At 44.6% G+C, this 11,589-nt stretch overlaps 1 long non-coding RNA gene across 2 annotated transcripts; it reads left to right on the top strand.

The window, feature by feature from the left end:
• The first annotated feature begins 129 nt into the window (after positions 1–129).
• On the top strand, positions 130–11,067 carry LOC113478948. Of its 2 annotated transcripts, XR_003398167.1 has the most exons (4): positions 130–313; positions 443–525; positions 2,634–2,822; positions 10,073–11,067. It is a non-coding gene; the product is annotated as an uncharacterized LOC113478948 (long non-coding RNA). The 2 variants fall into 2 exon arrangements; XR_003398166.1 differs by lacking the exon at positions 2,634–2,822 and having other exon boundaries at positions 140–313.
• The last annotated feature ends 522 nt before the right edge of the window (positions 11,068–11,589 follow it).

Genomic DNA, 11,589 nt, shown 5'->3' with positions numbered 1-11,589 from the left:
CCGCCTTCCTGTCAGTGGCGGGCCGGGGGGGGGCTCCTGTGCCGAGTGGGGACCGGCCCCGCGGGGGTGTCAGCCAGAGGCTGGTCGGGCGGGAGAGGACGGGGGTGGGCAGCGCTCGTACCCCGCGCCTGAAGAGGGCCCGGGGAGGAGGAGGGGGAGTGTCGCTGCTCAGGCAGTCCCGCCAGCCCGCCGGGGCCGTTCGTGTGTATACGAGAGATGCGGAGGAGCCCGCCCGGTGCTCAGCAGGCCCCAGGCAAATGCTAAGCGAAGGGAGCAACTCCATTTCGTGGTGCTCCATGCCCGAGAAACCTTTGTACGTGGATGCCAGTGTGATTTCTCAAATCGTTGGCGTAAAATCGCGGTTGATCCTGCTCACGCACGCGTTGGAAATTGCATGTTCGTATACGTGTTGGAAATAGAAGTAGTGCCTTGTTTCCCACAGGTTGATTCCAGCGATGCGGTGTCTCACAGATGCTGCAAGGGGCTGATAGTAACAGCTAGCTCTGTGCTTTTCTGCATGTTCTGGTAAGCACCCGTCTCCGTCAGCAACTTTCCTGTCTGAATAATAACAATACATTCTTTATGGTGCATTTGCCACATGGCTGCATTAGTGCAGAAGTATATTTGGATGAGGTGTGGAGATTAAATAGTTCATTTCTTAAACAGGATTCATAATTTTCCTCTAGTTGCAGCAAAGCTTACAGGAGTGACCAACAAACAGCCCCGAGCTTTGATTTCAGCATTGTCAACTGTTTGCTTTGGCCAACCTTTTCAGCTAACTAGTAGCTTGACTTGAGCACTGAAATCCACAATGAAGGACCTATATCAGACTTAGTAGGAGCTGAGGTTGCTGTGAGTTTGTGAAGAAGGAAACTGGATAAATGGTCTGCTTTAAGTGTGTACAGGGGTTTGACTCTACGCAGCCTGTTGGTATTTCTGCCAATCAGCTAGTGCCAAACTTCCCCTGCTCTGTAGAGAGGGATGATTATATCCCTTATGTCCAGCTGCTCATACCAAAGGTTGTTTGACTGGTATTTATGAACACACACAAAATATTGTTCAGATATTACATATATGCCTTCATTAAAAAGTGCTTCCCACCCAAGCCCCACTCAGCTTCCCAGGTAAGCCATGAGGAGTCTCTGCTAGGCACTGAACAGACAGCTACAAATAAATACAGTAAAACTCATCACCCAGACATTATCCAATTGGAAGCAAGCCCCAGTGGGTACTAGAAAGGTTAGATTTGAACTTGAAAGGTTAAAAAAACAAGTCCCTGGGGAAGACACATTATTGACTTAATTGCTCCACACACAGGCTGTGAGTAGACACAATATATCTGAAATGGAAAGACCAAACATGACACATGTTTGAGAATGGGATGGAGACTGGAGGTATTAGATGATGCAAAAACATGGCTGCAGTAAGATACCAGTCTTGAAAAGTTTTGCCAAAAAAATGCCTAGTTTTCTTAATTTCAATACTGACACCTCCAGAAATGCATACAATTTAACTGTTCTATTTGTACTTAATTCCATACTATTTTCTCTAAAGGAAGAATCACCTTTACCCTCATCTGGAAAGAGATAATGTTTCAGATGTCTTTTCTAAGGACGCTCTTTTATCTACTCCTGTACTGAATTTGGATGTCAGTTCTAAGTTTCTGTGTACATCACTTTGCTTGCGTCAGCTTGGCATTAATTGTGAAATACGTCTTGCTCACTGTGCTGAGCACGGAGAACTGCATGGGTTTCTGCATGAGCACGCTGTTATAGCTTGAGATGTAGGCAGAACAAGCACAGGATAAAGCTCTCCCCATCTCTCAAAGACAGGCCTGTCTGGTTTCCTTTCTTCCCACATGGTAAACCATTGGGTATTTATGCCGCTGCTGTTCAGTTTGCATCTCACCTTCTTTTGTCAGGCTTTCTGCAGCCTTAAAAGACCCCTTGAACTTGAGTGCAAGGCTAGCTCTTTCTGTTCTTAGACTAAAGACATGTCTGTTATCCCACCCAATTTGGAATGCAAAGAGGTAGGCTTGAAAGCTGGACTGAAGCTGTGGGGAGCAGGTATTTTATGTCCTTTTTTGTAACTTTTTAGTCCTTGAGGGGAATAGGGGCAGGACACCCAAGACCCACAGTCCAGAATGCAGAGGCTAACTTTTGTGGGGATGGTTGCCTAACTGCGTCCACAGTCCTAAATAAAAAGTTGAACATGGTGTATGTAAAGCATTGGGGGAATTGTTCCATGGTAGAAGCCATGCAAGATTTCCCTGTAAACTGGTGAAAAATGGTAAAAGAGAAAAAATATTTGGGATTGGTTTAGTGCTACTGATTATGAGATTTACAGCTCTGAACGCTGGGAAAAAAAAGGGGCAGAGTGCCGTACTTTTAAAATAGACCAGGGAATCATCCTTTCCTTCGGAAAAGGTATCTGTGGTTTATGTAGCAGCCTCATGGTTAGCAGTGCCCATGGGCTGTGGGAGGCCCAAATTCAGGTTTCCTCTCTGCTTGTGAAGACTTAGAACACTCCACCCTCACATCAGGACCCTAATTGTTATGCATGCTCTCGCCTTCTACCCTCTCCAGCCTTATTCATATTCTTCTTATTATTATTTATTATTATGCTCTACACAGTGGGAAAGCTCAGCACGAGGAAATGAGAATGGAGCATTCCTCCATCCTTTCCAAATCCCAGAGAAGTTTACAGTCTGGCTTTGTGTAAACTGTGCCTTGTTAAGAGGCAGGAGATGTGGACATGAATCCTGTGGGGATCAGCCCAGGCTGCCCCATTCTGGTTCTGTGCCCTTCACCAAAGGATTGCAGGTAAAACAGCAGTGACACCTGCTTCACTCATGCTTTGAATCAACTGTCAGAGGTTGTGTGGGAGCTGATCTGCTAAATGTGCTATGCAAACACTTGCCAGATAAAGCCCTTCAAAGTGCGGTACAGAGAAGAAACCTAGGAAACTTCTATGTAAAAACCTAAACGTTGGCATCCATTGATGCTTTAGTGCCTCCAGTATGATGTGACAGCAGAATGAGGTTGTTGCAGGTTAAAAGTTTTTACTTCAGTGTCTAAATCTCATGTAATGTTTGTGCTAGGTGCCTGCATTCTTTTGCAGATCTGTGCAATGCAGATCTGAATTTACAGAGCAAGCCAGACCAGTCGGGTGAAGAAGCAAGTTCCCAGATTTTGAGGAGTTTCTTGATGACCTATAAGAACAAGAAGTGAACATTATTAAGAAATCAGCCACAACACATCTTTGGCACTGCAACTGTCATTTGTTTCTTACATCTTGTTCAGTCGTGTTATATTCAGTCAAATTACAAAATACGTGCTGCCTTATGCAGAAACATGAGCATTTCTAGCAAGAATCTTACACCTGTATGGATTATATAAATCAATCGTTTATTAAATTAGAATAAAAGTATGATGTGATTATAATATAAAATACAAATATAAATACTATAATGATATATCTGGCCTCATAATATAAAAATATAATTGAAATTATGATAAATTTTAATTCTAACTAATAATTGGTCACACTTCCTCAGAGCCAGTTCTCTACTGATGTTAAAATGGTTTTTGAAGATTATTTAATTCTCCAAATATCCTGATTTTGCAGGTCAGAGGGAGGTGAGTACCTTGCCCAAGGTCAGTGGGAAAGCTTGATGTAGCAGCTGGAAGTCCTGACTCCATAGCAGACGCTTTAGCCGTGCCATCATATCTTCACTTCACATTGCCTGTTGATACTTACATAACGAAGGGCTTAATGACGCGATTTCATGAGGTGCATAAACAGCCCTGCTGCGAGTCTGCAGTAGAAGCAGCAAGAAGGGCACTGGGAAGAGTGAGGCCCTGACTGTGACTTCCAGCAGGGTCGCTGTCAGCCTTTGGGTGGGGTTGCTTTCCTCCTCCTGTTTGCTGTTTTCTGAGAGGAGTCAGTTTGCTCACCACCTAGCAGCTCGCTGCTTACTGGGTGCCAGGGAACACCCAAGCAAAGCTCTGCCAGGTCTGATGCTGACTGCTTTGAAGAACCCAGTGAAAGCTGGCTTCTTTAAAGCCTCGTACAAAGCAGGCCCAGTTCCCAGAGAGAAGCATGGAGAGGAGCAGGCCAGAGTGTCTAAACTTCTACGAACAAAAAAAGTTAGAGAACCAGAGCCTGGAACGATCTTTGGGCCCTGCAGTATGAAGGGCTCCATTGCAACAAGAAGTTAATAGGTAGACAACTAACCTGCAGAAAAAAAAAAAAAAAAGAGTCTCAATTAAGCAGCTATTGGTCATGTTATTAGGTTGACAGGTATCCAGGCTATTCAGAGAACACTCAGAAATCCTCTTGCACGGGACAGGCCCAAGCTGTTTCTCTGACCACAATAAAATATACGTCACCATCTTTCTCCTGTGTTCACACAGCTAACCACAAAGCAAAAGCTGCTCTGGAAATGTTTCCCTCAGTCCTCCTTCTCCAAGCAACCGCTGAGGCTCAGATATGCTACCTCTTGAGGGCTTTTGCCTTGTGTTCGCTCATCTTCTTTAGAGGGTAATTTCTTCAGGGCAGGAAGAATGTCTTATCTGACTACGTAGATTTATGATGTTCCATCAACGTATTATAATAATATAGGGATGATGAACTGGAACAGCTCAAGTAGAAGTCACTGGACAGGTGGCTTGGTTTTAATAGTTAACTTGTAGGTATTTCAAAACTTTGTCAGGTTTCAGTGACGCTGTTTGTACCATATGTTATTTACATGGCTTTATGGCCAAGAATGAGAGCAACAGCTTTGTAAAGAAATGAGATCTCTCTGACTCAGTCAGTGGTAGATGCATGTCCAGTATCATCATAGGATCCAAATGATGAGCTATTTTTGTAATGCTTAGGACTGCTCTGATTCCTGAACTGTGTATTTTCATCCCAAAGCACTCAGGCATTCTTTGCACTTGTCCTTCTTTTCTCTCTCCCCTCACTGCAAAAGGATGGAGACAAGGCTCCATTTCAAATAGCCAGTGAGCACTTTATTTTTGAGATGATTTAGTGCTGTCAGAAGGAGACAGTGTGGCATTTCTCGAGACAAATGTTTTCTGTCCAAGAGGAAGACACAGTGCAAGGAGCAGGACAGGTATTTCATGATTTCCACCCCCATTTTCCTTCTGGGGCTCTTGGCAAGCAGCCTTGGTCCACACACACAGCTGGAGAGGGCAGGGAATGCTCTGGGGCTGCTGGAGGGCCCCAAGGCCCCTGGCTGGGAGGAGTGGGGTAGAGATGGCCATCAGATTCTGTGGAGGGGGGACTGCTGAAGGACTGCCTTGTACCCTAATTGAAAAAAAGGAGGGGGAAGAAGATAGAAACCCCCTTCCATTTGCCCCCTAGATTTTGCCTTGCTGAGAAAGCTGCCTTCATAGGACTCTCTCGGTGCCCCTGCTCACACTGCTCACCTGTTCTGTGTCACCCAGAGAGGGGCTGCTTTGGGGAAGGAAGGATGAAGGGTGTCGAACCACAGACATGATTTATTATCTTTGTGAGTCTGCAGGGAAGAGACCAACAGAGGCCTGGGAGGCCAGCATTGGTAGCAAAGCTTAAGACTCAAGCATTTCTTGTCTCCTGCTATTACCTATCCAGAACAGGCAGCAGTGGCTCTGAACAGGGTATTTGTGCCTCATGCTATACAGCTCCAGGGCACTGACTATACAGAACTGAACTCTTAACAGGAGAGGGTGCAGGCCCACCAGTGCTGCGGTTATCTCTAATAATTATCTGGAGAAAAGGTAGCAAGTCTACTCTTCAGGCATTTTAGACAGTACTTGCCTAGATTTCTCTTCTCACAGATGTGAGGCAGATCACAGCCTCATTATCTTTCACCAGGATTTGCCCCTGCCCTCCACACATACAGGCTCAGTGGGCTGGATAACATCATTTGCTGTCCAACTGGGGGTAAGAGTTGCAAATATGTTCTCACAAACTGGAAATTTACATATAGGTACATGGATTTTTTTCTCTTTAGGTTATGAAAGAAAACAAAACTAGGTGTTATTCTCTAGATGGGGTGGAACAAGCCACAACAAGCCCAAGCTACAGACATGCTCATCGCTGACAGAAGATTGCCAGAAAAAGTTGTGCAGCACACCATGCATATGCCACCATGCCATGCTCAGCTGTGGGCCATGCACCCGCTGCTCCCTCCAGACTTTGTCACACAGGTTCCAAGTGGGCACCAAGTGCTCTGGAAAATTGGAGACAAGCCCATGGGGGTGGAGTATGTTGAGAGAAGGACAGTGCCAGGTGGAGAGGCTGCAGATAGAAGCACTAAATGGAAGAAAGCGATACCAGTCCTTGTCTCTGCATAGCGTATGGGACAGCATAGGGCAAGGACAGGCACCTTGCCCCTGCCACCTTAGCAATTAGTGTAGTAAAACAGTCACAATATCGTGCTTGCCTGTCCAAATTCTGTTGCACAACAATGCTTTTTATGGGTATCAAGCAAAGCCCTTTTGGATGAGATGAAGTTGAAGAGTGCAGCTGTATTCTTCGAGAATATGGCATTTCTGTTCCTCCCCAGATCTGTGAGACTCAGTTAAACATTATTCAGTCTGTCATTCTTCTTTATCTCTGGGCTAGACAGATCAGTTTGTTTCTTCTCATTGTAAATTGCGTTTGCTTGCTTAGTTTGGGGAGTGCTTTGCCCTATCCTCTTGCCACCTGATTGATTACACATAGGTCAATCGATCCTGCACAGGCATGGTAGAAAGGCTCAGTTCTTTGCAGCTTTCAGCCAGGATTCACTTTACAGATGGTAACTAGCAAAGCCATTCACCCCCTGGGTAAACATGGCAAATTAATTTTGAAGCTAGGCAAACAGAAGCAATTCCTTTGCCTGCATTTAGCCATCCTAAAGAGCCTTCTACGAAGGACAGAAGGGTTATCTGAACAGTTTGTGCAGTTTTTCTAAAGAAAAAGGCAGGCTGGAGCCAGAGAATATGGGAGAAACAGGGCTATTTCTGAACACTTTACTGGAACGAAGAATTAACACTAGTCATCATAAGCTGCTCTGATGGATAATGGTAAAGTGTGCTGCAAGACTCAGCCATTGGCCCCAACTTTTGGCATGGCATTGTCATGTGTCACGTAGCTGGAGAACAGTGAGCCACCTTACCCCAGCCTGGAATCATCCCCAAGACACTGTGTTTTCTTTCACTGCCCTGAGAGCCAGTCCTTGTTCTGGCTTTCTGGCATCTTGCCTTGCTGTTTCAAAATGCAACAAGGTGTGGGAGGAAGACAGGGAAAGCCGCGGGGGTTTTCTGAGTGCCTGTGTGGCAAATGGACAAACTCATAAGCTCTATTCACTTGCCTGAAGGTGATTCTCATGTAGTCCCCAAAATTTACTTCTAGCAGTCAGTCTTGGGGGAAAGCAGTGTCACTGCTACCTTTGGATGCTGACTGGCCTTTTTTCTGCTTTTCTGTGGCTATCAATCCAATTCCTGAAGTCAGTTGAGAAGGACGGCATAATCTGACCTCTGGTATCTACATACCTGGAGAGAGAGGGACTGGTGGCAGAACATCCTGACTGACACGTATCTGAGTGCAGCCATGAGGGAGACGCCAGCAGCCTCTGGAAGGAATGACTGAACAAGAGATGTTCCAGACATCCAGGTTAAGCCCTTCGTTTGACCCTGAGCAAATTATTCCTATCTGTAAAATAGAGCTAATGGCATTCTTCTGTTTTGTCATGCTTTTGAAGCCCGATGCCTAAAGAAGTACTTGGGAAGCCTCAGCGGAAGCACAGCAGAGTAACTTCAACATGCTGTGTAGCTGTGCACAGGGAAAAGAGCTTGCCTTCAGGCACAGTGGTGCCAAGAACTAGCAGTGCAGGTTCACTCTCCCATCAACTCCCAGCTGCTTCTGAGATTTCTAGCCTGGAGGAGCCCAAGATGGCAGCACAAAGATGTCCCTTTTCCTTCAGCAGGCCCACTAGATACAGTAGCTAATGATGAAGCCTGGACAGTGACCACATCTTGTCCCATCCACTCCACAGACTTCAACAACTGTTGCTTCATTTTAATTTGTGGCCTGCTTTCAAAGCATAGGAAACATGGTTCCTCTCCTGGAAGATGGATGTTCTTGCTGTTCTCTACAGCAGCACTCCTATTTCATGACAGCACTAAAAAATGCATGCACATGCAATGGTAGCAAAGAAGGTGACCTAGCTCTTTACATGCCAAGTGCCTTTGGTATGGCATTATGTTCCCTGATAGCCCTCGTTTTCCCACCTGTTTAAGTCTTTAAAGCTATAGCTGCACTGCCATAACAAGCCTGCTTAGAGAAGCCAGCACTCCATTCCTCTTTTGTAGGCCTAACTCATGCTTCAGTTATGTTTTGTTTTTCTTAGCCTTGTATTCTTCCCTAGGCTGAGCAGCCACCGTTCAGAGTCTCTATAGCCAAATGTATTTGCTGGATTTCTATCCCCCATTGGTTTTATGCACAACCTAGAGTTTGAATTGGCAGCGTGATGAATTGTCTGAAATCATTCAGTGTGTGCCGTTTCAGTTCTTAGCTTGCCCACCCAAATCACACAGGGACAGGAATCAGATTATTTTTTTTCCTTATTAAAGAAGTCAAACTGTTTTCATGCGTCGACACCTGCACATAATGCTCTGGAAGACTATAAGCACACTATTTGGAAAACAAAACCAGCTCAAATTTAAACTTCCCAGAATATCACAAAGACCATATTTGGTATAGGCTTACAGAGAGGGCATGTCTTTTCTGTCATGATGAAGGGGTAAGATGTTCCTGTTGGAATAATTCTGTTAATGCTACCGGCATTTTATTGCTACTATGAGTTGGTACATCAAAGCTGTGGATAGGTAACTTTAAAAATAATCCTGAATACCTACCTTCAGCTCCAGCGATCTTGCTTGTCTTATACCAGTTTTGAAGGAAGGCTCAGATTCTTTTATAAATAGATGCAGCTCTACCAAGTAAGGGAGAATTGTAATTGCTTGCATTTAGCTTTGTAAAGATTGAAGATGGCACGGTGTAAAGTTAAAAGGTTGGCTCAGTTTTCCACACTTGTTCTCACAGTTTTACATTGTTCCTAGTCTGCTTAAATGCAAGTTAGCTGTGGAGTTACTTCAATTTTATACCAGGGAGGGCAAGGTCTCCCTGAAATCATAGAAACCAATGATACAGGAGAAAATAGGCCTAATGCTTTTCCTGCTCTGCCCCCTTCTGATTCATCAGGCCCTGCAAGGCAGCTGGGGAGTGCCAGGCTTCACACCATTTATTTCTGCACAGACTCCATCCTGAATTGGCCTTGGGAGCTGTCAGTTAGTTAAGGCTGCATTTGATAGGACTCAAACAGTTCCCAGTTTTGGAAAACTTCCATTCCAACTACTTGGCCCTGTACCTGTCTCAGGTTTCTATATCAAGAAGTTGAGTTAGTTCCACTTCAAAGTCTCTGTTTATTTATATCTTTTTAATACCAAGCCACAAATAGTGCTGAGCAATGACACCTCCCAAATTGTGCTCCTGGGTCAAACAAATGTGTCACACGAAGGAGAAGAGAACAGTTCATATTCACTTAACTCCTTGAGTGCTATGGGCAAATGTCTTGAATTTAGAGTGGAAAAAGATGGGTGACAGCAAACATGCAGCAGAGGGAAGATGTAAAAAGAAATTATAGTGACTTGAGTGATCATGTTTGATACCTTGATCTGATGTGGGCAATCTTTCTTATGTAACTAAGCTTAAACCCTGCATTTACCTTCTTACTGATTCCCATTTGTAGAATGTAAACAGCTCACATCACTTTACCTTACTGGGGGTAGGAGAAGCAAGGATAAATTCAACGAGGGATGCAACAGTGTGTTAGGAGGCATATGAATAGTGTGGTAGTAGAAGTTCTGGCAAAGATACCATATTTGTCCAGGCTGCTTTCTTATAAAACAACTGAATTCAAGAAAACTAGATAGCCCCTGGTCCTCCCGAGAGCACAGACAACATGATCTACCTAGACCCTATATTCCCCAGTGCCAAGAGCTGCAGTGACAACAACATGCTCTTTTTTCTTCCCCAGAGTAGCAAGACCAGCTGGGATAATAGGAGACTGCAAGTGAGAGGAAGAATGACAAAGCAGTAAGTATAATTATTCTTTTGCTTCTTGAAGATGCTCAGAAGAAAATCTAATTTAGCAATGTGTAGGGGAGCTCCTGACTTATGCTTGGGGTTTGTAGGGTTGACACTAGGAAAAAAAAAAAAAAAAAAAAAAAAAGGAGGAACCCAAACAAAACAGTGTGCAGTGTAACAGCAGCACATTACCCAGAGCTGCAGTGCTGAACATGGCATGACATTGAAACCAGCTATTTTTAAATGGATTCTGGTACAGTGAGCTCACTTGCACTCAAGCTTCTACTGTGCTTTGCAAAAATTCCAGCCATGCTGGGGTGTGGGGTGCATGCTCTCTCCCTGCCATGAGGGAGACTCCACAGGGCCTTCAGTCTCACTGAAAAACAAGGGGCACACAGCAGTCCTTTAAAATGGCCGGTACTTCTCCCTATAGACTTACTGCCCTCCCGTGGCTGCCAAGGAGCATCTCTTATGCAGCAACAGGGAGACCGAGAACTGAGGGCAACAATAACTATATATTCAATTTAAACCAAAATGCAATTTGAGTTACAAGGAAGAGGAAGACAAACGCACAGTGTGATTAAGTTGAAGTACCTTGGAAGGCAAGAATGAAGCAGAGAAACTCAATGGTTTGGGAGTAACAGGGAGGCCTCCAAATACTTTGCTTTGCAAGCATAGTGGGCTCTGATCTATTCTTCACCAGAGCTGCATCAGCAAGTGCCATTTGCTCAAAAAGAGACAGTTCATCTGACTTCATCCAACTGCCCTGTGGGGGAAGCTTTGCTAGTGACTGGTGCAAAGAAGGTATGGGAGAGCAAACCACTGCTCTTTTTCCTGACTGGTAAATGTGTGCTGTGACTTTGCTGTATGTACTAATCCTCACTGGCCCAGCTTCAGCAGTGTTTATAAAGCTCTTGCTGAGACACTTCATATTGCAAATGTGTCCTTTTCTCTCTGTGAACCAGGAGATGACATTTCTAGCACAGACCAACTCCTTTCTGAGTGACTTCCTTAAGAACCTGAAGTTAGGTTTTTTATGAATGAGACCTTGAATATCCGATGAGAGCTGCTGTGGAAGCACCGCATGATTCTGCAAAGAGTGTCCTGTCTCTTGTACTTTCTTTATGACTGTGCCGCTTCTTGTGCACTCTCTGCAGGCAGAACGCATCTGCAGTCTTTTGATGCACAGTAGACACTTTAAACAAAACAACCCCAAAACAAATCAAAACCAAAAGCAGCGATGAAGTGGCAAAAGGAAACACAGCAATAAGTACAAGCAGCAACTGCATAGTCAGAAGGCAACAATGCCAAACTGTTGAAGTTCACATGCTTCTAACAAAGGCACTAAATGCTGCAAGTAGGCTACATATCTCCCACCAATGAAAAGTTAGGGTTTGCATGAGGGTGGTTTACCACTAAATTTGTTTGTGAACCTAGCTTCAGTCTTACATGTTAGGGATTGGTGTA

Source organism: Athene cunicularia (assembly GCF_003259725.1).
Source record: "Athene cunicularia isolate RWA chromosome 3 unlocalized genomic scaffold, athCun1 chr3_part1, whole genome shotgun sequence".
Lineage (NCBI taxonomy): Eukaryota > Metazoa > Chordata > Aves > Strigiformes > Strigidae > Athene > Athene cunicularia.
This window is presented reverse-complemented; position numbering and strand designations above follow the sequence as displayed.